Source organism: Panthera tigris, chromosome B1 (assembly GCF_018350195.1).
Source record: "Panthera tigris isolate Pti1 chromosome B1, P.tigris_Pti1_mat1.1, whole genome shotgun sequence".
Classification (NCBI taxonomy): Eukaryota; Metazoa; Chordata; class Mammalia; order Carnivora; family Felidae; genus Panthera; species Panthera tigris.
The window spans coordinates 38,964,336-38,991,049 of NC_056663.1; the positions used below are offsets into that span (position 1 = coordinate 38,964,336).

At 38.7% G+C, this 26,714-nt stretch overlaps 1 protein-coding gene across 2 annotated transcripts in view; it reads right to left on the bottom strand.

Moving 5' to 3' along the window:
• PSD3 (pleckstrin and Sec7 domain containing 3) overlaps nucleotides 1–26,714 on the bottom strand; it is a 734,808-nt gene that overhangs the window by 591,105 nt on the left and 116,989 nt on the right. The gene's annotated exons all lie outside the window — the stretch shown is intronic.

Genomic DNA, 26,714 nt, shown 5'->3' on the forward strand with positions numbered 1-26,714 from the left:
TTTTCATTTATCTTGTCAAAATTAATTGGGATAAAGTTTTCCATAGTATTTCCTTTATTATTCTTTTAATGTCTCTATGCTCTCTAGGGATATTCTCACTTTCATTCTTGATATTGGTCATTTGTATCTTCTATTTCTTCCTCATCAGTTTAGCTACAGACTTGTCAATTTTATTGATCTCAAAGAATCAACTTTTTGTTTCATTTGTAGTCTATATTGTTTTTCTATTTCCTATTTTATTGATTTCTGTTTTTATTGTTTTTGTGTCCATCTTTATTGTTATTTTGGATTTAATTTGCTCTTCTTTTTCTAGCTTCTTAAGCTTGCAGCTTAGAGAGATCTTAAGTTTAAGCCATGACATAAAAGCAAGTGTAGACTATAGAACAGTTAGGAGGTAGGGCATCCACACAAATCTGTAAATACTCCCCCAACACACACACACATACACACACACACACACACACACACACACACACACACACACTGCAGATAATAATGTACATTCCCCCTACTCAGCATTTATCCTCTCCAGCCTTGTATCAACTTAATTTCTAAACTTTTACCACTCTTTGGTTTCTGAATTATCTAAATACAACATGATAATTGTTACAACTTCTAACGACCACCCTAACCTTGGTCATGGATAATGTGCCTAGATAAGCTGCTTTCTCCTTCAGGCCCCTTTTCTTCAACTCATTACTAAATATGGCTCATTGCTATCTGTAGAATACTATAGCAGAAACAATCCCCTGTGTTTACCAGCCCATTTTAATTTCCTTCTAGGCATGTTAGGAAGACTACATTTCCTAGCCCGTGGTATCTAGATGGGGCCATTTTACTAGTTCTGGTCAATGAAATGTCACCAGAAGTAATATATACCACTTTAAGACCTGACATCCCAAGAGATGTTCCATGTTTATCAGGTAATTGCCAGTGCCCAGAGCAACCAGAACATTCACCAACACACATTCAGTGAAGTAAGTGAGAAGTAAACTTCTATGGTGTTAAGCCACTGAAATTTATGGGTTTTTCTATTAGAGCAGGAACATTATTTACATTGATTAATACCTAGCCCAAATACACATAATCAAGTACCAAATAGTAAGCATATTATTTTGAAAGCTGTAAGGGAATTCTGTTGTTGAAAGCTATGTGAATCATGTATCCTGAAAATAGTTATCAGTTTGTTGCATTTGCCACACTACTTCTAGGAGAAAAATCATAGGGTAGAAACATAACAAATTTAAAGTCATTCTGTTATCTGCCCTGGTAAACTGATCTTTATTGTTTGACACAATAAAGTCAAGAAGAATCTGAAAAAGTACTAAACACATATGTAGGTGAAGGTATTTCCCTCCTTGCCAGCAAATGAACTAAAAACCTCTCCAATAAAGAGACTTAAGATGAAAGTTCATTAACAAGTATATTAGATTCATAACACTGTAGTTGGATGCTACTTGTGAAGAAAGTGGGTGATATTTTTTTTAAAGTGGGTGACGTTCTGATGGTAGGTTCATTTCTGTATGCTAACTAAACAGAGGTGGAAAAATAAAACCAGAAGCAAAGGACTTAACTTCATAGAACTAAAAAGGACATTAGAGATTATTTAACTCAATCTCTTTATGTTACAGATGAGGAACACTCTTATAGATTCTTGGCACAGGTTGCATGACAATTATTTGAGTCAACTCATTATAATATTTACTATAAAAATTTAATAATTGGACATATCCCATGATCATCAGACCAAATGAGGATACAACCTGAAGCCAATCAGTCATATCTGGTCATTATATTCCAATCACTCTCTTCACTTATCAAATGAGTTACAAATAAAAATACTTTTACCTTAGAGAAAAGACATTAGGATTTATCGAGCAATTTTTATCTTTTCAAAATCAACATTTTATCCTCTTACACTACCCCCAAACACACACACACACACACACACACACCACAGATAAGTTATAGCTTATCCCTTGTGTTTATATGTTATATGTATTAATGGACAAAATTGAAATCCAAGTTGACTTATTTTATAAGTTAAATGGAGAGTCATAGGAGAGGAAATGGCGGCGTAGGAGGATGCTGGGCTCACCTCATCCTGCTGATCGCTAAGCTTCCACCACATCTGCCTAAATAACCCAGAAAACCACCAGAAGACTAGCAGAATGGACTCTCCAGAGCTAACCATAGACAAGAGGCCCACAGAAGAGGGTAGGAAGGGTGGAGAGGTGGTGCATGGTAAACGGACTGGCAGGAGGGAGCTGGGGTGGTAGAGGGACAGCCCGGCTGGCAAGGCAGAGCCCCTGAAGTCTGCATTGCAAAAGCAGAGGGGCTGGACCATGTAGTTCTGGCAGCCAGCAGGACATAACATCTGGAATGTTAAAAGTCAACAGCTCTGCTCTCAGAGACCTGGGAGGGCGAGAGAACGCCGGGAAGGAGAGTTGCTGAGCTCTGGAAGACAAAGCTCAGCTTGGTGGAGGAACAAAGGTGCTGGCAATCGCCATTTCCCTCTCCTATCCCCCAGCCGAAATTCCAAAGGGAACCAGTTCCCGCCACCAAACTTGCTTGCACTGCGCAAACACCCAACACTGTGCTTCTATGGATCCATCCCTCCCACGGACCTGCCTCCTTCCCGGTGTTGCAGGGCCCTTCCCACAGGGGACCACCAACAGCAAAGCGAGCTAAGCCTGCCCCTCCCACCCCCATGCACCTTGCAGATCCACCCTGGCTAATACATCTTTGGCCAGATCCCATCGAAGCAGCACCACAAGCCTGACAGTGTGGAAGTACCCCAGACAGGGGCCACACCACTGCACAGTGATTCCTGCCCCTGGGAGAGGGGAAGATAAGGTACACACCAGTCTGACTGTGACCCCAGTGGTGGGCTGGGGGCAGACATCGGGTCTGACTGCAGCCCTGCCCACCAGCACCAGTTTCTCCAGACAGCATAGGGAAGTGCCCTGCAGTTTAGAGCTAACTCAGGGACTACCCAAAATGACAAAACGGAAGAATTATCCTCAAAAGAAACTCCAGGAAGTAGTGACAGCTAACAAATTGATCAAAACCGATTTAAGCAATATAGCAGAACAAGAATTTAGAATACTAGTCATGAAATTAATCACTGGGCTTGAAAAAAGCATACAGGACAGCAGAGAATCTATTGCTACAGAGATCAAGGGACTAAGAAGTAGTCATGAGGAACTAAAAAATGCTATAAATGAGGTGCCAAATAAAATGGAGGCGGCCATAGCACGGATTGAAAAGGCAGAGGAGAGAATAGGTGAATTAGAAGATAAAATTATGGAAAAAGAGGAAGCTGAGAAAAAGATAAAAAAAAAAATCCAGGAGTATGAGGGGAGAATTACAGAACTAAGTGATGCAATCAAACAGAACAATGTCTGTATAATAGGAATTCCAGAAGAAGAAGAGAAAGAGAAAGGGGCTGAAGGTGTACTTGAACAAATCATAGCTGAGAACTTCCCTGATCTGGGGAAAGAAAAAGGCATTGAAATCCAAGAGGCGCAGAGAACTCCTTTCAGACGTAACTTGAATGGATCTTCTGCATGACATATCATAGTGAAAGTGACAAAATACAAGCATAAAGAAGAATTCTGAAAGCAGCTAGGTATAAACGGGCCCTAGCTTACAAAGGTAGACACATAAGGGTAGTAGCAGACCTATCTACTGCAACCTGGCAGGCCAGAAAGGAATGGCAGGAAATCTTCAATGTGATGAACAGGAAAAATATGCAGCCAAGAATCCTTTATCCAGCAAGTTTGTCATTCAGAATAGAAGGAGAGATAAAGGTTTTCCCAAACAAAAACTGAAGGAATTCATCACCACTAAACCAGCCCTACAAGAGATCCTAAGGAGGACTCTGTGAGTGAAATGTTGCAAGGACCACAAAGTACCAGAGACATCACTACAAGCATGAAACCTACAGATAACACAATGACTGTAAACCCATATCTTTCAAAAATAACACGAATGTACATGGACTAAATGCTCGAACCAAAAGACATAGAGTATCAGAATGGATAAAAAAACAAGACCCATCTATTTGCTGTCTACAAGGGACTCCTTTTAGACCTGAGGACACCTTCAGATTGAAAGTGAGGGGATGGAGAACTATCTATCATGCTACTGGAATTCAAAAGAAAGCTGGAGTAGTCATACTTATATCAGATAAACTAGACTTTAAATTAAAGGCTGTAACAAGAGATGAAGAAGGGCATTATATAATAATTACAGGGTCTATCCATCAGGAAGAGCTAACAATTATTAATGTCTATGCGCCGAATATGGGAGCCCCCAAATATATAAAACAATCACAAACATAAGCAACCTTATTGATAAGAATGTGGTAATTTCAGGGGACTTTAATACCCCACTTACAGCAATGGATAGATCATCTGGACACAGGATCAATAAAGAAACAAGGGCCCCGAATGATACATTGGATCAGATGGATTTGACAGATATATTGAGAACTCTGCATCCCAAAGCAACAGAATATACTTTCTTCTCGAGTGCACATGGAACATTCTCCAAGATAGATCATATACTGAGTCACAAAACAGCCCTTCATAAGTTTACAAGAATTGAAATTATACCATGCCTACTTTCAGACCACAATGCTATGAAGCTTGAAATCAACCACAGGAAAAAGTCTGGAAACCCTCCAAAAGCATGGAGGTTAAAGAACACCCTACTAAAGACTGAATGGGTCAACCGGCAATTAGAGAAGAAATTAAAAAATATATGGAAACAAATGAAGATGAAAATAAACACTCCAAATGCTTTGGGATGCAGCGAAGGCAGTCCTGAGAGGAAAATACATCACAATCCAGGCCTATCTCAAAAAACAAGAAAAATCCCAAATACAAAATCTAACAGCACGCCTAAAGGAAATAGAAGCAGAACAGCAAAGACACCCCAAACCCAGCAAAAGAAGAGAAATAATAAAGATCAGAGCAGAAATAACGATATAAAATACAAACAAACAAACAAAAAAAAAAAAACAGTAGAGCAGATCAATGAAACCAAGAGTTGGTTTTTTGAAAAAATAAACAAAATTGATAAACCTCTAGCCAGGCTTCTCAAAAAGAAAAGAGAGAGGACCCAAATAGATAAAGTCATGAGTGAAAATGGATGTATTACAACCACTCCTTCAGAAATACAAGCAATTATCAGGGAATACTATGAAAAATTATATGCCAACAAACTGGACAACCTGGAAGAAATGGAGAAATTCCTAAGAACCCACACACTTCCAAAACTCAAACGGGAAGAAATAGAAAATTTGAACAGACCCATAACCACCAAAGAAATTGAATCAGTTATTAAAAATCTCCCAACAAATAAGAGTCCAGGACCAGATGGCTTCCCTGGGGAATTCTACGAGACATTTAAAGCAGAGATAATACCTATCCTTCTCAAGCTGTTCCAAAAAATAGAAAGAGAAGGAAAACTTCCAGACTCATTCTATGAAGCCAGCATTGCTTTGTTTCCCAAACCAGACAGAGACCCAGCAAAAAAAGAGAACTACAGGCCAATATCCCTGATGAATATGGATGCAAAAATTCTCAATAAGATACTAGCAAATCGAATTCAACAGCATATAAAAAGAATTATTCACCATGATCAAGTGGGATTCATTCCTGGGCTTCAGGGCTGGTTCAATATTCGCAAGCCAATCAATGTGATACATCACATTAATAAAAGGTAACCATATGATCTTGTCAATCGATGCAGAAAAAGCATTTGACAAAATTCAGCATCCTTTCTTAATAAAAACCCTTGAGACAGTTGGGATAGAAGGAACATATTTAAACATCATAAAAGCCATTTATGAAAGGCCCACAGCTAATATCATCCTCAATGGGGAAAAACTGAGAGCTTTCCCCTGAAATCAGGAACACGACAGGGATGTCCACTCTCACTGCTGTTGTTTAACAGAGTGTTGGAAGTTCCAGCATCAACAATCAAACAACCAAAGGAAATCAAAGGCATCAAAATTGGCAAAGATGAAGTCAAGCTTTCACTTTTTGCAGATGACATGATATTATACATGGAAAACCCGATAGACTCCACCAAAAGTCTGCTGGAACTGATACATGAATTCAGCAAAGTCGCAGGATACAAAATCAATTTTTCAGAAATCAGTTGCATTCTCATACACTAATAATGAGGCAACAGAAAGACAAATAAAGAAACTGATCCCATTCATAATTGCACCAAGAATCATAAAATACCTAAGAATAAACCTAACCAGAGATATAAAAGATCTGTATCCTGAAAACTATAGAAGGCTTATGAAGGAAATTGACGAAGATACAAAGAAATGGAAAAACATTCCGTGCTCATGGATTGGAAGAATAAATATTGTTAAAATGTCAATACTACCCAAAACAATCTACCCATTCAGTGCAATCCCAATCAAAATTGCACCAGCATTCTTCTCGAAGCTAGAACAAGCAATTCTAAACTTTGTATGGAACCACAAAAGACCCCAAATAGCCAAAGTAATATTGAAGAAGACCAGAGTGGGAGGCATCACAATCCCAGACTTTAGCCTCTATACAAAGCTGTAATCATCAAGACAGCATGGTATTGGCACAAAAACAGACACATAGACCAATGGACTAGAATAGAGACTCCAGAAGTGGACCCACAAAAGTATGGCCAATTAATCTTTGACAAAGCATGAAAGAGTATCCAATGGAAAAAAGACAGTCTCTTTAACAAATGGTGCTGGGAGAATTGGACAGCAACATGCAGAAGAATGAAATTAGACCACTTTCTTACACCATTCACAAAAATAAACTCAAAATGGATGAAGGACCTGAATGTGAGATAGGAAACCATCAAAACCCTAGAGGAGAAAGCAGGAAAAACCTCTATGACCTCAGCCACAGCAATTTCTTACTTGACACGTCTCCAAAGGCAAGGGAATTAAAAACAAAAATGAACTATAGGGACCTCATCAAAATAAAAACCTTCTGCACTGCAAAGGAAACAATCAACAAAGCTAAAAGCCAACTGAAGGAATGGGAAAAGATATTTGCAAATGACATATCAGACAAAGGGCTAGTATCCAAAATCTATAAAGAACTCACCAAACTCCACACCCGAAAAACAAATAACCCAGTGAAGAAATGGGCAGAAAACATGAATAGACACTTCTCTAAAGAAGACATCCAGATGGCCAACAGGCACATGAAAAGATGCTCAACGTCACTCCTCATCAGGGAAATACAAATCAAAGCCACACTGAGATATCACTTCATGCCAGTCAGAGTGGCTAAGACGACCAAATCAGGAGACTATAGATGCTGGTGAGGATGTGGAGAAACGGGAACCCTCTTGCACTGTCGGTGGGAATGCAGACTGGTGCAGCCACTCTGGAAAACAGTATGGAGGTTCCTCAAAAAATTAAAAATAGGTCTACACTATGACCCAGCAATAGCACTGCTAGGAATTTACCCAAGGGATACAGAGTGCTGACCCATAGGGGCATTTGTACCCCAATGTTTATAGCAGCACTTTCAACAATAGCCAAACTAGGAAAACAGCCTAAATGTCCATCAACTGATGAATGGATAAAGAAATTGTGGTTTATATACACAATGGAATACTACTTGGCAATGAGAAAGAATGAAATATGGCCTTTTGTAGCAACATGGAGGGAACTTAAGAGTGTTATCCTAAGTGAAATAAGTCATACAGAGAAAGACAGATACCATATGTTTTCACTCTTATGGGGATCCTGAGAAACTTAACAGAAGTCCATGGGGGAGGGGAAGGAAAAAAAAAAGTTAGAGAGGGAGGAAGCCAAACCATAAGAGACTCTTAAAAACTGAGAATAAACTGAGGGTTGATGGGGGGTGGGAGGGAGGGGAAAGTGGGTGATGGGCATTGAGGAGGGCACCTTTTGGGATGAGCACTGGGTGTTGTATGGAAACCAATTTGACAATAAATTTCATATTAAAAATAATAATAAAGTTAAATTGATTTGCTATGGAACTTTTTCAGGTAAGAAAATATTTCCAAAGAAAGTATTAGTAATTTGTAATTGATGGATATTCAACATTAATGTCAGAATGTGAAACTGTATGTTTTGTTGTGACTATAAGTTGAATATGCCCACATTATTGCTAAAGAAATTCTGAAACCATACACATGAAGAAGGAGGGCTATTTCAGTGCCTTAAAATTTGTCATTTGGTAAAAATGCCACATAGATCTCTCTCTCTCTCTCTCTCACACACACACACACTCACACACACACCAGGGATTTATCCTCAAATCCTTTTTGTTCAGAAAAAAAAGACTTTTTATGTTATTTATTTAGTTATTCTTGGATATGAGATTATTTTCTCCTTTAATTTTTTTCTCATTTGTGGTTTACTATGGAGAGTGCCCATACCAGATATACTAGTTTATACTGCCTATGCAATTATCGTGCTTCTGGTAAATGATTAACCTAGAATGGCTACCTGTAAACGGAGATTTTTCTTTTCTCTTTTACTAGCTATTTTGATCTTCAAACTTTAACTTTTATTTTCTCTAAAGAATAGTTTTTGTTGCATTTGAAGGATCTATGTGGATGTAAGTCTTCAAGGTAAAAGAACAGATTTTTAAACTCTCTTCTTTCTTTCTCTGTGCTCTTCTTTTCCTGTTTCCTTTCTCTTCCTGTACTGTTTATATCCAACCTTTTACCCTTGCCTTGGTTACCTCCCTAGGATTCATTTTTTCATTTCCTTTTCTCTTGGCTCCCTCTCAGCCACTCTTTAAGCTTCTTAGTTCACTGTTATTCCCAGCATTTTGTCATAGTGACAGACACGCTCCCAAGAGTAGCAGTCTCATGAGTAGTTGGGACGCACCTGACATCATGTCCTACAAAGAAACCCAAAACCTTATGGATTTCAGTGGCTCTATGCAGATGTTTAGCAACTAGACCAGAGCTGTCATCATACAGTGTTGTAAGAGAGAAGGAAACAAAAATGAGAAAAATGATGAGAAAGAACTTCCCACTGTTTAAAACCTAGACATGTTCCCTGCTTGCTCACTGACAGAGGAGTTAAACAACAAGGTAAAGATTGATACAAATATTTAGGGAAATGTGATTATGACAGAACATTCTGGATATTAGGGGAAGTAATTTGTAATTTTAGAACACAGCCACAGACTTAGGGAAACCAGTTGAAAAAAATCTCCATTTGAAAAGGTCCTAAGGTGTCTCAGAGAAAAACCTGGCAGAGACTAGATTGTCAAAATTAGTGAATGGTCATTTTCCCAGAATTAAGGCTATTTCAGGGCAAAAGTCTGAAAGAGAAAAGTTTGCTCCATATAATACAATTTAACCAATAATATGTCACCAGTATAGTCCCACAAGCATTACATTACAGCAAGAATCCAATGTAAAAAAAGGTTGAAGGATGAAAATAGAAGTCCTTCCTACTCCTCCTCCCAAAAAATCATATGGACCTGGGAATCATCTATTTCAACCTTACCTTCAAAGCAGGAAGCCCTTATACAATATTTTTAAGAGGCGACCATTCAGTTTCTACTGCATTCTGGTGACGGAGAAGTGAGTCATTACCTCACAAAGCAACTCATTCCGTTCTTAACAACCTTCCACTAACAAAGTGCTAACACTCATGCACTACTTACTATATACCAGACATGGTCCTGAGCACATTCTCAGTGCATTAATTTGATAATCCCCACATGACCCCATGCAACAGGCCTGTGGCTTAGAGTAGGTAGCCTGACCTATGGAAGGGACATAGTCTGGATTTAGGCCCTGTCTGACTCCAGAGTATTTGCCATAACCACTATGACACCATGACACCTCAGATCACACTTCCCCGTAGCTTCCACCATGCACTCTGGTCTGCACACCAGAGGACAAACTATCAGTCCAATTCCTCTTCCACTCCAGTAGCCCTTCAGACACTTGAAGATGGTGACTATGTCATCTTCCCACCATCCCCCCATAACTCTTCACAGTTAATTTAACAGCAAATTTTTTGAAGCCTCTTTCATTCTGACAACCCTCCTCTCAGGGTGGGTACCCAAGAAGAAATGAAATAGATAAGATATAAATAGAGTAATAATTATAGATGAAATTTTTACTTTTGGCTATCAGATTCAGTAAAGGAAAAAAGTTAATGTGTAACAAACATAAAAGTTATCTTCATAAATATTTGCTATTGCATTATTTATGTGTACTTGCAAATCTTTTCATTACCAACATAATAACATAATTGTCATTCTAAACACATTATAGTGCTACATAATGATGATTTATTGCCTAAACTGAATTATGTTTCAGGAGCTAAGAACAGATTTGATGGAGGCAACTATTTCTGTGTATCTCTATTTACTACCATGGCAACTAATTAAAGTAGGTTTGTTTCATTAATTAGTTGTTGGTAAATCACTATGAAGGTGAAAACTGCTATTAATAGATGCACAGTATTTATAGTATTGATGCTAGTGTTGTTATCATAAATGATAAAGTATTCATAGCCAGTATAGACCAGTTGATTTTTCATTAACAGTAATAATTTCATTGTGGAATTAAGATTTTTCTTTTAATTTGCTGTCTTTGTAACAAATTATCTAGTCTCTATTTTATGTTTTTCTTGGCCAAATCTTAACCAACTCACATTATATAGTCATGCAGCGGAGAAAATCAATGCACATAGTGATAACCAAAGTTTCCTGATGAAAAAAGAATATCTTCTGATAGTGGATGTAATGTTAATACCACTGCTGAGCCTTTTAGTTTCCTGAAGTTGGACAATGGATATGGAGATTGCCAAGAGTGCAGAGCTAGAGGAAATTACCATACCATCTACCTAGAACTATTTCCAGAAACGGCACAAGGGGTTGTGGGGAGGTTTGGATTCCCCCAATCCTCCTCTAAGTCCCCCCAATGCTTTATGCAATCAAGATAAAAACAGCCACTTGCGAGGAAGATGCAGTTCCACGACAAGCCTGCAGCCTTCTCCTTCAAATAGATTGGCCCCAATTCTGTCGTAGGTTGAAATTCTGGAGCTGCCGCTGCCTACCTGCCTCCTGCCATTACTTCTGGAGTCTCTAGGGAGATTTTATAGCTGAGCTACTATCATGGAATTTAAAAGCGGAAAGACCCAACAGAGACCCTTTAACCAGCTCTCTGAGTTCTAACAAGTAAGGTAATTTACAAATGAGGAAACACGAAGTTCAGAGTTAGCTGAATTCAGAGAGTATTGGGCTGAACTGGGCTGTGTTGGACCACATCTGGACTGTGGGCACATTATGTGGCCGAGAATACCTTCAACTTTCTTAGCTTACACCAGATCCATGCACTTCTGTCTGGGTCCACTTAAATGGACTAAATGAACTATCTCATTGCCAGTAATTAAAATGTTCTCTTTTATATGATGGTGATGAGTTAATGCTCTGTCCTGGGCTCCTCTTTACATGGTAGCTCACCCTAGGTACCCACCTAGGGTCAGAACAAGAAACGGGTGTAAAGAAGGATGAATATGACTTCAATATTTCCCTTCCTGTGATACCTTGTGTTTTGGTTTACAACTCTTTAGGACTATCCCTTTTAATAGTATCTTATGCTCTTTAACATCCTCTATGCTCCAGCCTCTCCTACTGCACATTAGAATTTACCTATCCTTGGGGTTGTTCTATGTGACTAACAAAGGAATGTTATAGACAAGGCATTACCAGTGTCTTCATTCCCAGGTTATGTTTTTTGGCGGTTTTCTTTTTTTTGTTTTTTTGTTTTTTGTTTTTGTTTTTGTTTTTTAAGAAACTTTCAGTCCCTTATACCTAAGAAGTGTTTGAATGTGACCATTGCAAGGCCCATGGCAAATTGGTGGGAGAACTTTATATGCTGAAGAATTCAAACTGAGGAAGAAAGGTCTGGCTTGTAAGATATCAAATGGGATGCTGTTCAAATACAGCTTATATGAAACTACCTGCTAGAGATGCTATGGAAGAATCCAGGTAACATTGGGCCAGATGGTCTTTCAGATGCCTTCCAACCTGAAATTCTAAAAAGATTGTGTTAAATCAATAGCCACTTGATTCAATGTTGATCAATGGCAACTTAGAGAGGTTTTCTTATGGCAGGCTGTAGGAATCTATGCTTAGCCCTTTCAGTGCGTATCAAACATCATTTCAGAGCATTGGAATTATCAGCCAATATGTATACAATGAAATACTACTTGGCAATGAGAAAGAATGAAATCTGGCTATTTGTAGCAACATGGATGGAACTGGAGGGTATTATGCCAAGTGAAATAAGCAAGGCAGAGAAAGATACCATATATTTTCACTCATGTATGGATCTTGAGAAACGTAACAGAAGACCATGGGGGAGGGGAAGAGGGAAAAAAAAGTTACAGAGAGGGAGGGAAGCAAACCATAAGAGACTCTTAAGGACTGAGAACAAATCAAGGGTAGATGGAGGGTGGGGTGAGGGGAAAGTAGGTGATGGGCACTTTTTGGGATGAGCACTGGGTGTTGTATGGAAACCAATTTGACAATAAATTATGTTTAAAAAAAGAAGAAGAATTATCAGCCAATGTGTGGCATTGTAGGAAACAAAGACTCAAAAGCTCCCAACAAGCTGGGGACATGGACAAATCTATCAAGGTGACATTGTAATACATTTTTCATTATCAAAATATCCATATTTCTTCTCATCCCTATGTTTTGTGCTCTTATTTCAAAATCTATTTTTTTCTTCCCTAAAACTAAGATATGTGCCTAAATTTGTGATCCTTTTTCCTTTCTTCACAGTATTTTTTTTCACTCAAGAGAAGTCTTCCCTTGACCCTGTTAATTTCCAAAATTTATCATTCCCTTTCCTTCATATTCCATACTTTTACCAAGAGAAATAATATCTAAATTTATTGAGCAGTTACTATGTGTCAGGTACTGGGCTAAACTATTTAAATGGATTATTTCATTGATTTCTCATAACACTTTTATGTGATAGATACTAATTTTATCCCTATTTAATATATGAGTCAATAAGGTTTAGAGACATTAAAAAATCTTGACCAAGGACATACAGTAAATGCTGAAGTCTGGATTTAAATCCAGGCAGTTTAATTCCAGAGCTCTTAACCATTAAGCCCCTCATCATTATTACCTCAGTCCTGAAAAATTTGACTTTTTGTCCCACACTGTTGAAACTGCATCTTCTTCTGCCTTGTACTTAACCTACTTGACCTTCCCTAGGTTGATTTTCTTTCTTCTTTGACTCTATGAGACCACGTGGGTCCTTTTTTCTTTGCAAACTTTTTCCATATGCAAAGGTTCTGGCCTTTTGTCTTTTTTCCCCCTCTCTTCTCTCCCTTTTCTTATTTTTTTTTCTCTTTCTCTACTCTTGTCAATCTCATCCTTTCCCACAGCTTCATTTACAAAATCAATGTAGGTATCTGAGCTCATTTCTGAGTTACAGTTTTTACATCTATGGTACATGACATCTGAATCTAAATGTTCCAGTAACACTTCAAACTTAGCACATATAAAGCTTAAATTATCATCTTTCCTTTACCATTTTAGCTATACCCCAACCTCATCTCCTTCTGCTGATTTAAATTTTTTTTAACGTTATTTATTTTTGAGACAGAGACAGAGCATGAACGGGGGAGGGGCAGAGAGAGAGGGAGACACAGAATTGGAAGCATGCTCCAGGCTCTGAGCCATCAGCCCAGAGCCCAACGCGGGGCTCGAACTCACAGACTGTGAGATCGTGACCTGAGCTGAAGTTGGACACTTAACCAACTGAGCCACCCAGGCACCCCTCCTTCTGCTGATTTAAATGAGATGGTGTGGTGCTGTGGAAAAAAACACAAACCAGGGAAATTTACAGAAGACGTATTCCAGTCCTTGATGTACTAGCTGTATGATCTAGAGGTCATCATTCAATTTATCTCTAGAGTAAGGGGGTGGATTGGATGATATTAAGTGCCTTCAAACTCTATCCCTACAATTCCTGCTGACCCACTTCTATCTTTATTTCAATGACCCAGAGATGGAATCTTCAAGCCATCTTTCATTCCACATAAATTCAGTCTTGAAATGGAAAGGAAATTTTTATAATAATTAATTTATTCATTTCATCAATATGTATAGAATTCACTATGGGACTACATAGCAAAGAATGAAAGAGACAAAGTCCCTACCTCATGGAGCTACAGTAGAGTGGGGAGGCTGACAATAAACATCCACACAAATAAACATGTATAGAATTGCTGAGTCACTATATGGTACACCTGAAATACTGTATGTTAATTATACTTGAATATAAAAAATAATAATATAAAGGAGCAATAAAACTATGAAGAAAAATAAAGCAGGTCAAGGGTTTATGGAGTGATTTGGGGGGAACTATTTTGGTTAGGATGATCCGAGGAGATAATATTAGAGCATTCATCTGCTTGAATGAGGAAATACGCCACACACAGATGCAAGGAAAAGCCCTTGCACAGGGAGCAGCATGCAAATGTCATGAAATGGGGAGAGCAAAAGACCCATGTGGTCAGTGAAGAGCACTTAAGAAAGGGAAGAGCAGGAGACACAGACAGGAAGCCAGGTCATTAGGCATTAAAGCCATAGTAAGAGTTTGGATTTAGATTTAAAGTGGTTAAATACCATAGGATTTTGAATCTGAGAATAACTTGACTTAATTACATCTTCAAAAGTTCACTTGCTGCAGTGTAGAGAATAGATCATGGAGGTTAGGGCAGGACGAAAGTGATAGCAGGAAGACCTGCTAAATTTCAGTGAATTAGGTAAGAGATTATGGTGGCTTGGACCAGAATATCAATGCAAGTGATGAGTTTGCTGAATAAGCTACTTTGTGAGGTGCCATGCCCCTTATTATTGGAAATATCCTAGCAAAAGCAGAGGTGCAGGAAGTGGAATTAGGGATGCTGCCTGTGAGTTGTGCTTGGAGCACATGGTATATAAGGTTAACTCCAACATTCTACCTATTGTGAGACTTGATCCCATTTTATGTAGAACCTGCCTTATTTACTTTTATGTGTCCCTCTATATCCTGTAAGTCAGAGGCCAGTGGGAATGGCATTAACTTAGAGAAGGACAAGGCTCTTCAGAGACAGTCTAGCTAATTATCCTATCTTTAGTAGCTCATATGACCCTAATGTGGTAGGGTACACTGCCAAAGTGAATAGGCCCCATTGTATGACACTCATTTTAAATATCTATGTCCCCTGAGCCTTAAATTCATAGTAAAAGAGGTATTAGTCTGTGAGGATTAAATGAGAGAATGTATATGAAAACCATAAAGCTATAAAGTTCTATAGAAATCTAAGTTACTATTCTATTCTTTCTACTATTTACATAAAATTCAGTACAAAAGGTACAATCAAGTATTTTCCATGTCGCTTTTTAACTTCTAGAAATTCTATACCTCTTGAACTTTCCTGGTTTGTATATAAAGACAGCGGAAAGCTATAAGTCAATACATGTCAGATAAACACACTGGACTATACACCCAGACATCTTTTAAATAGATAAGACAACAGTAAGGATATGTCCCAACATGCTCTGAACAAACAGTATTCCTCTTTGTTTTGATCTTGTCAGTAAAAATGTTTTGAGGGGTGCCTGGATAGCTCAATTGGTTAAATTGAAGCGTCCAACTTCAACTCAGGTCATGATCTCACGGTTCATGGGTTTGAGCCTTGCATCAGGCTGTGTGCTGACAGCTCAGAGCCTGGAACCTGCTTTGGATTCTGTGTCTCCCTCTCTCTCTCTGCCCCTCCCCCATTTATGCTATCTCTGTCTCTCCAAAATAAATAAATAAACATTTTTTAAAATGTTCTGATATATCTTTTCTCATTAAAAAGAAACAAAAGAGACTGTCTTTATTCCATTGGATATTCTTTCCTGCTTTGTCAAAGATTAGTTGGTCATATGTTTGTGGGTCCATTTCTGGGTTCTCTGTTCTGTTCCATTGATCTGAGTGTCTGTTCTTGTGCCAGTACCATACTGTCTTCATTATTACAGCTTTGTAGTATAGCTTGAAGTCCTGGATTGTGATGCCTCAGGCTTTGGTTTTCTTTTTCAAGATTGCTTTGGCTGAATAGCAAATTTTATATAAATATAAATAAATATACAAATTTTAGCATTATTCTAGCTCTGTGAAGAATGCTGGTATTATTTTGATAGGGATTGCACTGTGTATATAGATTGCTTTGGGTGGTATCAACATTTTAACAATATTTGTTCTTCCTATCCAGGAGTATAGTGCTAGGAAAACTGGATAGCGACATGCAGAAGAATGAAGCTGGACCACTTTCTTACACCATACATAAAAATAAACTCAAAATGAATGAAAGACCTAAATGTAAGACAGGAAGCCATCAAAAACCTCGAGGAGAAAGCCGGAAAAAACCTCTTTGATCTTGGCTGCAGCAACTTCTTACTCAACATGTCTCTGGAGGCAAGGGAAACAAAAGCAAAAATCAACTACTGAGACCTCATCAAAATAAAAAGCTTCTGCGCAGTGAAGGAAACAATCAGCAAAACTAAAAGGCAACCGACAGAATGGGAGAAGATATTTGCAAATGACATATCAGATAGAGGGTTATTATCCAAAATCTATAAAGAGCTTATCAAACTCAACACCCAAGAAACAAAAATAATCCAGTGACGAAATGGGCAAAAGACATGAATAGACACTTCTCCAAAGAAGACATCCAGATGGCCAACTGACACATGAAAAAATGCTCAACATCACTTGTCATCAGGGAAATACAAATCAAAACCACCATGAGATACCACCTTACACCTGTCAGAATGGCTAACATTAACAACTCAGGCAACAACAGATGTTGGCGAGGATGTGGAGAAAAAGGATATCTTTTGCACTTCTGGTGGGAATGCAAGCTGGTGCAGCCACTCTGGAAAACAGTATGGAGGTTCCTCAAAAAACTAAAAATAGAACTACCCTACGACCCAGCAATTGCACTACTAGGTATTTATCCAAGGGATACAGGTATGCTGTTCCAAAGGGACACATGCACCCCAATGTTTATAGCAGCACTATGAACAATAGCCAAAGTATGGAAAGAGCCAAAATGTCCATTGATGGATGAATGGATAAAGAAGATGTGGTATATATATATACACACATATATACACACACACACACACACACAATGGAGTATTACTTGGCAATCAAAAAAATGAAATCTTGCCATTTGCCACTACATGGATGGAACTGGAGGGTATTATGCTAAGCGAAATTAGAGAAAGACAAATATCATATGACTTCATTCATACAAGGTGAGGACTTTAAGACACAGAAAAGATGAACATAAGGGAAGGGAAGCAAAATAATATAAAAACAGGGAGGGGGACAAAACATAAGAGACTCTTAAATATAGAGAACAAACAGAGGGTTACTGGAAGGATTGTGGGTGGGGGGGACGGGCTAAATGAGTAAGGGGCATTAAGGAATCTACTCCTAAAATCATTGTTGCACTATATGCTAACTAATTTGGATGTAAATTAAAAATAAATAAATAAATAAATAGAAACAAAAACTAATTTGCTAATATTATTTTAAAATTGTGCTTTTCCTGTGTGGTTTTATAGAATTAGAAGAATGAACATATTTGAAAAATGGAGACAAAGAGACAAAATGCATTTTGTTTTAAATTCTCGTTTGGATTCTTGTACATTTTCATAACTCAGAGCTTTACATGAATTCCATCATCAAAGAAACTTTAAAGGAAAAAGAATTTCTCTTTTCATTAAAATTGTCTTATTTTATGTGTGTGTGTTTATATGGAAACAAAACAAAACTGAAGAGAAACTGCTGGATGAACATGCAGTTTTTAAAACTTACATAATAAAAAAGAAGAAAAAGATTCAGATTCTCACATTGCACCTAACATATGGTATTTCATCCCTTTGGGTGTTTTGTTTTGTTTTTTTTTTAAGGATATCAAATTTCAAAGTGATTTTGCAGGTGACCGAGCTTCTAGAATTACCTTCTGCAAAATGACTTCTCTTCCATATGCTTAGTGGAATGTGGGGTGAGTCTCCTATATAAGTCCCCAACATGTTCTCCAAAGAAAACCAGCACATATTTAAAAGAAAAATACCAGACATGATAAATCTAGTTCTATAATTCATAAAGTGAAAAAAATCCTATGTAACAGCCAAATGTCAGTGATTGAAGCATCAAAAACCTTCAATTCTGTGCCAGCAAAGTAGGTAGTCTGTGAAATTGACCAGGTCTAAACACAAAGAATTCCTGCAGTTTTCTTAAGGAGAAGGAGAAGGAGAAGAAGCAGTGGCTTAGGACATAAACAAAAAGCATTAATGAAAGTGCTTTTTTCATGGGTCACTGAAGCTCAAAATAGCTGAATTCATGAATAGCTCAAAGGAGTATCATAAATCCACATAATGCTCTTGAGCACAGACTTGGGCATTTTAATTTCATTCATAATGCTTAAATTTGCTGCCAAAAGTCCAATTTTCTCTTTTTTTAAATTGAATTAAATGCTTATGAGAGAATCATACTTCTTAAAAAGAAAGTGTAACTTTACAAAAGAAGAGTAATTGCTCTCCAGTTAAATACAACTTCCATCTTGGTAAGATCAAATAAAGGAATATTCTACCAGTGAGTTGGCCAAGAATGCAAATAAGAGGGAGCTACCAAAAAATATGGTCTTTACTTTGTCCTACTTCCTCTTCCCAATTATCTGGTTCTTGTCCCCAAATTACTTTCACCTTATAAAACAAAAAGTCCAAAGAAAAGGGACTAAGGGAGGGCAGAACAGAAAAGAGTAGGAAAAAAAAAAAAAAGAGTAAAGACCCAAGACTTGAAACTTATTAACCAGGAGGACAATTCTATGCTTAGCATCAGACCACACATGTTGTCATATATTACAGACAAGCAAATAGCATATTTGGCCAAAATGGCTGCAGAAAGAATTCATACGTGTGGAATCAAGCTACATAAAAAGGATTGCAAAAAAATCTGGTGGTAGTTCAGGGTCAACATTTCCATATACTGTGATATCCAGCCAAACACAACTCAAACAACCCTCTCATCTGTTAGTGCTTTTGCGGGGCTGAGGTGCTATACTTTCTGAGCAATGGCTGATATCCCCTATAGACTTGACAAATCTGAGCTGGGAGAGAAATGGGATTAAACCTATTATTTTTGCAGTCCACCTTTATGTTCATAGTTCGGGGGAAAATATCTTGACCATCTCTCGTGTCAAATCTCAAATACTCAACATAAGCATTAACACATTATGATTTTTTTTGCGGGACATGAGTCTTTTTTGTTTCCTGCTCCACACGCTGTTGGGTAGTATATCCCAGCACAGGGTGTGGAGCAGCCATCTCTGGGGATCCAGGCTAAGGACTGTGTCCTGCTCCTACTGCAGATCCTCTGACCCCCGGCCACATTCAGACCAAGTACTGTACTTTGTTGCATTGACTTTTCTATGAATCTGCTTTTTATTTGCTTGTTTCTCAGTTTGGTTCCTCCTTGTCAATATCTATCACTTTCATTAGTTACCCTCTATTCATTACTCTTTTCCAGGCCCTTATTACTTTATAATTGAATTCCTCCACTAATTAGTCTCCTAGCTGCTTTTCCTTCCCTATCAAATCTGTACTGTTTGCTAATGCCAACCTATATCTTCCAGTGTAACATTTCCCTTCTCTGAGCCAGTCTGGTGTAATGCAAAGAGCCTGGGTTTTGGAGCATCAGATGGAATTCAAATCTAGGTTCTATCCTTAATTAGTCTAAACAAGTTAAGTCACTCTATCCTTAAACCAATTTACTAATCTGTAAATGTGTTAATCCCTGCATGCCTGTTGAACAAATTAAATAAGATTATATCAATTATATACTGGAAAGTATCCAGCACAGTACTCAGCTTATAGGAGAAATTAAATGAATGTAAATTATCATTTTTTCCCCACTATATTTACTGTTCCTTATCAACTCATTCCATAGTTCTTGCTTGATCTATTGACTTTCAATGCCCAGTTCTTGGGCTCCAGGACTTTGCAGTTCAGTGAGGACAGACATTGAAATAATTACAGTAAAACATGAAAAGTACTGTGATATTGAAAGAAGAAGACTATGAGAACCTTGCTCTACCGTTTGTCATAAAGCTTCACAGAAGAGATTCTCCAAGGATGAAGGGGAGTTTGGTGTAGAAATGGGAAGGCTATAAACAAAAACTGTGAAGGCTTAGGTATGTTCCAGGGAGACAGGGATATGAAGCTTTGAAGAAAGTTAAGGTCTGAATTGTGAAAATCCTTGAATGCTATCATACGGGGCTTTAACTTTCTCACAGGCGATAGAAAATTTTAAGCAGAAGATGATATAAAGCTTAGAGATTCACAGTATCATGGGAAACCTTGACCAAAAGGTCTAGATATTCCATTCATACATCTTTTATTTTGAATGTATCAGAAGTGTTAAGGGAGTTGAGACTGACAATAGCCATACTCCCTTAAACACAGCCAAGAATCTTTCCTGGCAAAGTCATAAGCATTTCTAAGCAACAGCATAGAGTGCTTGAAAATAGCAGTTCCCAGTAGCTGTTCTCTAAGACTGACTCTATAGAAGTTCACCCAACTGGTTAGAAAACTCTTGGCTCTTGCAAAGATGAGAGAAAGGTAATAATTCCTTAACTTGGTGACGTCTTCTCCATTAAAAGGAAGAGAATCCTAGAAATGGAAGAAAGTAAAAGAAACCAGCTATCTGATTTAGCCAAAAATCAGCTAGTGTTGTGAGGTTGAGAGGAGGCTATTAACAATTGTTGGCCATCCCCTAGGTGCTGGCATTAGGCTACATGCTATATCCATTAATTCATTCAATTCTCACAATAACCTGCCAGGTAGGCAATTTTATCCCAGTTGAATTCAGGGTTTGCGTCAGTGCTTTCCTTTTTATACAATGTATACAATGTATACAATGCTTTCCTTTGTTTATCTTTTTTTTTTTTTTTTTGCCATACCATAATCCCTTATGCTCTGTCTTTAATAGATAGTTACCAAAGACAGTTGAAATTAATTTCAAACTTAGTTTGTATAAGCAGACTTTCATTGGGATTATCCAACAGGGACAAGAAAATGTGTTTAGAAAGATGAAATAGAGGCTCTTGGGCAATGCAGTTGGTTGTATCTCACTCTTGATTTTGGTTCAGTTTATGATATCACAGTTTGTGAGATCGAGCCCTGCATCAGGTCTGTGCTGACAGTGCAGAGCCTGCTTGGGATTCTCTCCCTCTCTCTCTGCCCCTCCCCCCCCAAACTTAATTAATAAAACTAAAAATATATACATGAAATGATTAGATTTTACACTCACAGACCTGCTGGGGATCCTGACTTACTCATCATTTTAGCATTGACCAATTTCCTTTCTTGGGCCATCACTTATTCTTTCAACAAATATGAGCTAAGTTCCCAGCACCATGCATCTGATTGAGGTCAGACTTAACAAAAGACCTTCTTACTTAATTATAATCCCCTTATCATTCCCTTCTGCCTCTTGAAATGCCCAAGTGTAATGTTGCCTTGAATTTCCAAGTCAAGTTAAAATTCCTTTTTCTTCCAAATTTGATGCAATGTTGGATTATCCAAATAAAACTCCAGATGCTAATCCTTTTAGTAAACACTGATGAAATTTTGTTAAAGCCAACAAAATAAGTTTCAAAAAAAATACTGCTCACATTGCTAAAGAGTATTTAATACTGAAGCTTACCAACGTTAAGTCCTTGGCAAGTGAAATGATTGGTTAGTCCTGCAATAGAAGAAGAGGCATTAAACTGGGTAGGGACAGAGATAAAGTGCTCAGGTGTGGGCCTCAAGTGAACACTTGTCTTTGATCAAGAGTGGTGTCTACTCATCCTTAGTTCACATAATACCTGAAGAATTAGGAATTAAATCTTATGTCTGGCATCCTTAGGACCAAGAACTGCCAGCAATTACATTTGTCAGCATATCCTCTGCAAACCCCACTACCTCTCTGGGGCTCACAGCCAGCAGGCCTCTCATTCCTGTGTATGTGGGGCATAAACTGATTTGCAGGAAGCAGGAACAAATTAGCAGAGAAATATAGTGCCACTCAGCTGTTTATTTGCTAATGACAACATGCACTACTGATTTGCAAGCCTAGTGGTCTCTAACTCTGTAGTTCTTGGCACTCTGGAGCAGCCTTCATGTACCTCTACAAGGCATTCAGACTACAGCACTATGAATGCATTGTGCAGATTTCATCACAAGCAAGGGATTCAGGATTGTGTAATTGGAGAGTCCACAAGATGCTCATTTATTATAAAGTATCTTGTACCCAGATGATAAAATTCTGCTGTTAAGAATTCATGCTCTGGAATAAGCATCACTCTTCCTGTGGCTGTCTTCCTCAGATGCAAACCTCTGGGAGTAGGAATACAAGGGACAGATGAATGGAAGAAAGGACAAAGAAGAGGGAGATACAGAGTGTGGGTAGGGGAAGGAAACACAACCTTTGCTTTCTGCACAACTATACTGTTGAGCCCAAAGGGCAGGGACCATGTCTGTCTATTCACCACTGTTCTCCTACATCCTGCATAATACCTGGCACAAGGCAGGCATTCAATATGGACATGTTGAATGATGTGAATTAATAAGACATAGAATGAGCCCTCTCCTTCCTAAGAATGGGAATCCCTTAGAACAAGGATCTCAAGGTGCTCATACTCCAGGCAGAAGCTGGATATCACACTGCCCTGGGGCCAATGCTGTGGCCAGGTGGGTCTCCTGCTCTGAAGTTTCTGCTGTGAGGTGACATCTACTCACAGTCTAGTTTGACCATTAAGTATCTCGTGGTTAGATTCTTTTCCCCAAATAAATCTTCCTACAAATTTGCTTTCTATTCTTGCTTATGCAGCAACCCCACTGACCAACCTGTTAGCATCTTTGGCTTGCCTAAACCTAGAAACAAGCAGTATGTGCACATCCAAATAGTACTTCAAAGAACAGGGCCAACAACTTCTAATTCATTCTCCTGAAGCCTCTGCCAAGAGCAGCAGCCAGTGTGAGGCCAGGCTTGGTAGCTGCTCTCTGGCACTGACATTAACTCAAAAGCAGTGGAGTCAACCTCTTTGCCTCTTCAAAGAGAAGTGGCCTAACATTCTCTTACAAACCACAGAGTTTAGGCAGACCTATCACCTTGGAGGTAAAAGCAGCTACAGATATTTTTTATGGGATCCTTTTATGAGGGCAGGGTGTACTTTGTCTCCCCATTCAAAGCCCATGCCTCTGAAAGATTTCTAATGTAATGGTTTATAGCACTGATTACGGTAAAAAAACATTTGGCTTACAACGATATATGGATAAACTAGTGAAATGTGCTTAGGTACTGAATTAATGCTTCGTGTGCTCCAAGCAATTTAACTGCCAAAGTGCTAGCTTATGTATCTTTGTAAGAGAAATGAGAGAGAAGAAAGAGAGGAGACTCCAAGTCATCGATGTGGTCAATAAACAAGAGACCCGTGCAATGTTGAGTTGAAAGATGTGCAGAGGCAATTTGCTTAAGCAGTAGGCAGCCTCATCACAAAAAAGAGAAAACTGTCACAGAGTCAGATTTAGTCCACATGAGCAGAAAGTGAGGAAACTTAATCAGGTTTTCTCATTTTATATAGATTTGGTAGAGCTACACAAGGCTCTATTAGGGTGCCAGAGGTGCCATAGCAAAATACCACAGACTGGGGGGCTTAAGGAACAGAAATTTATTTTCTCACAGTTATGGAAGCTAGAAGTCCAAGATCAAGGTGTCACAAGGTTTGGTTTCTTCTGAGGCCTGTCTTCCTTGGCATGGAGATGCCCACCTTCTCTCTGGGTCCTCCCAGGGCTGCCCCTGCATCTGTGCGTTGTCTGTGTCTTAATCTCTTCTTATAAGAAAATCAGTCATATTGAATCAGGCTCAACCATATGACCTCATTTTACTTTAATTACCTCTTTGAAGGCCCTATCTCCAAACACAGTCACATCCTGAGGTGCTGGAAGTTGAGACTTCAACATATGAATTGGGGGTGGGGAAGGAACACTGTTCATAGGCTGTAAAAGGAAGTGATAATCTCCAAGGAGGAGGGAGAAGAATATCTCCCATCACTGTAGTCCTACACACATGCAGGGGGTCAGGAATCCCTTAAACTTAAATCATGTGTGCATATGCTTCCTGTGCCTCTTAGATGTATGAGAGAGAAGATAATGGTGAAGATGGCTTTATTTTCTCATTTAATGAAAATACAATAATCTACATGTTTTACTTCCTTGGCTCCTGAGCCTACTTTGACTAGTGAGAAGGCAGAGTAGCCTGGCAAAATCCAAAGACTGAAGCCAGACTCCCTGTATTTGGATCCCATCCCTGCCACTTATCAGCTTAACCTCTTAATTAACTAACCCACTAGTAGAAAACAATCACGACAAGTAAAGGAACAAAGCAATTAAACTTCTTAGTTCCAACCAGTACCTAGCAGAAAGTTGAAGTCTTGAAGAAGCCAGGATTTTACAAACATACCACTCTTGTTCAAACAAGCCAGCCAATTCATGATGGAGATTGCAATAATTCTCAAGTCAAGATCTCATTTCTTATGATGTAGGTCAAGTAAGCCATGTCAGCTCTGCTAAGTTAGTTTTTGAGAAATGCAATTTGGAAATTAGAAAAAAAACCAGTTCTAATTTAAGCAACTCTACCACTCCTGGGCCTGTGAGGTTTTCCTGAAGTTTTTTTGAACTACCACAAAAATGTTGTGGGCTCCATGGTCTGCAACCCTCACCCACATGCCTACTTGTCAGGTGGATTTTGGCTATGAGGCTTAGAGAAAATTAAAAAAAGATAGAAGATTAAACAAATGGGCTGAAGGCCTCTTGTGGGCCAGGACCTAGTCACATATATTCTCTTCCACCTGTCTCAGTGTCCAGAGGAGGAGACCAAGCCTCAGGAAGAAAAGAGCTTGCCCAAGGTCACTGGGCTCATAAAACTTGGAGATAGAACCTATGACCCCCAATTCCAAGCCCAGTGCTCTTTCAATTTCAGCAGAGGTGACCCCAAACACCTCTGCACTGTTCCTCACCCCAAGGCTAGAGTGCTGGTTTATTTACACATCTGATTACGTTCCCTTTTTACTTAAATTGTCAACAGTTCCATGGCTCTTAGAATAAACACACAGGTTTTTATCCAGGTCTGTGCATCCCTCCCCCATGACATCTCTCCATCTGACATGCATGCACCCCAGCCTTCCATGGTATCCTCTTCCTTCAACTGCTTCCGCCAGGCCTGTGTCCTTGTGGAGCTCCCTTCCCACACAGGAGCTCTACAAAGGCTAGCCCTCCTATTGCCTCCATCTTTGCCTCCATAACCAGCACTCACTCTTCAGTTCTTAGTTCCCTTGTCCCAGGTCTAGGAAATACTTCTTTGCTTCCTAGAATTAGACCACATCTTCTATTGTGGTCTCTCATATGATCCACTATTGTCTGTTTTTAGCACTTATCACAGCTCATACTTATTTGTATAATTAAAACTTTTCTTGTTCAATTACCAATAAGCTCTTGGAGTGCAAGAATTTTGTCTGTTTTTGCTCATTAGGAGGCCTCCAGCACCCTAGTAGTGCTGACACATAGTGGGCACTCAATAAATATTTTGAGTGGATTAATAAATGAATTTGCATGTATTTTCTCCTTTTCTATTATTTTGCTACTGGATTGGGGAAATTGGCTTGGGGGCAGTGTAAAGGCTTGAGGATATAAAAATCCCGCATCAGAATAATTGCTCCTTCCTGTGAACACCTGGAGAACTATTTGTCATTGTGTCATGCTGACTTATAGTCAGGGGAATAGCATGTTACCATCTTCCCCTACTCAGCTGAGGATAGGGGTCACACGTTATTCTTTATTATATTCATTGCATCTAGCACAGTGTAGGCACTCAAAAAAAAAAAAACACAAAAAGCTAACTGAAAATGACAGTCTACATAAGATGCTAGAAAAAGATGGCATGTTATGGGAATAAGATCTCTCAGCTTAGATGTAAAGATATTTAGAGCACAGGTAGCTGAATTAACTCCAGGAAGGAATAGGAAAATATTTTCCTTTTATACTTCAACAAAGCCAGAGAGAGCATATGTAGAAATAAAAATAAATAAAGGTGATGGGGGATGGAGCATTTTGTGCTAGGTGTCCACAGTTTCAACGTTCCCATGGCAAGATCTTCAGGTAGGAGTGAGAGTAGGTGGAAGAAAAGATAGAGGCTTGAAGAAAGTAAAGGTGGTCTGGAGAAGCTATTGTAATAAATCTGGAAAGCTAGTTAAAAAAATACAGAAATTTATAAAAGCAAATATCAGGAGCTGAGAATTGGTCTGCTGTAAGTATATGTATGCATTTCTTGGAATTTCTCTAACTGTGCTTCAATATCAAAATTCAGAGCTTGAAAAATGGGGGGGGGGGGGGCTCTGCATTAATACAGCTAATCAAGGAGTCTAAGGTAGGGAAGGACGCCAAGAGAAGACAGATTGTCCATGCAAAGCAGGAGTCTAGTCACTAGAAATCTTGGTGTTGGCTGAAGGTCAGGACCTGAGGCTACAAGGTAGTGAGTGGGGCCATTGAGTGCACCAGGACTTGGAAATCAGACCAGTTGGG